The 790-nt window shown below is 35.2% G+C and overlaps 1 protein-coding gene across 1 annotated transcript in view; it reads left to right on the plus strand.

Annotated features, from left to right (window-relative positions):
- si:ch211-220m17.5 (guanylin family protein) overlaps positions 1–790 on the plus strand; it is a 17691-nt gene that overhangs the window by 13149 nt on the left and 3752 nt on the right. The window lies entirely within an intron of this gene.

Below are 790 nucleotides of genomic sequence, written 5' to 3' on the forward strand. Positions count from 1 at the left end.
AAAAGTAACAAAGTAGAGGCTTGGAATTGGAATTTACTGCAATTGTTTTTTTCAAATGCGATAAAATTGAAGAAGACACCCCAAAATGAATGAAAGTAGAGATTTGTACTTGCCAAAGAGCGTTGTGTGGAATCAATCATGTTATTTTGGGGAATTAAAAAGAACAGCGATATAGAGCAGCGGGTCAATTTGACCCGAGGACAACATGAGGGTTTAAGCAGGTTTAAAGAAGTTAGAAAGTGGTATGCTCAAAGGTCACAGGTCCATGCTCGGGTAAAGACACAAAGAGGGTTGAAGAAGTGTGCTAAGTGAGAAACTGACCCACTTGACTGTAAGTTATCTGTGGTGAGAGGAGATCAAATAAATCCTCTGCCAGGGAAGATATTCTATCACAGGCTGATGATTTAATGCTCTCCACCTTAAATGTCCATCATCAGTCTAGCATGTCTGATTAATTGCACTTTGACTTGGGGACCATTTTTCTCTTCTTGGCTCAACAGAGAACTTTTTGACAAGATGAACTGTGACATGAAATCAATACCTCCGTTGAATTATGAAGTCAGTGAACTTCACATTTTTGGATCAGAATGTGAGCTGTTTGCATTGAAGTCAACAAAGTTACATTCCTTTTTTTGTCACTTTTTTTATGTTTTTTTAATCATCTTTTAGTCTTTTTTTTTTTTTAATTTCTTAGTCGCTATTCCAATGTTTGTGATGTTTTTTTGTCACTTTTTCCAATTTTTTTTGGTCCCTTTTTCAGCATTTAATAAAAAGAACATTTTTTTTTTTT

The sequence above is a fragment of the Etheostoma spectabile genome, chromosome 4 (assembly GCF_008692095.1).
Source record: "Etheostoma spectabile isolate EspeVRDwgs_2016 chromosome 4, UIUC_Espe_1.0, whole genome shotgun sequence".
Lineage (NCBI taxonomy): Eukaryota > Metazoa > Chordata > Actinopteri > Perciformes > Percidae > Etheostoma > Etheostoma spectabile.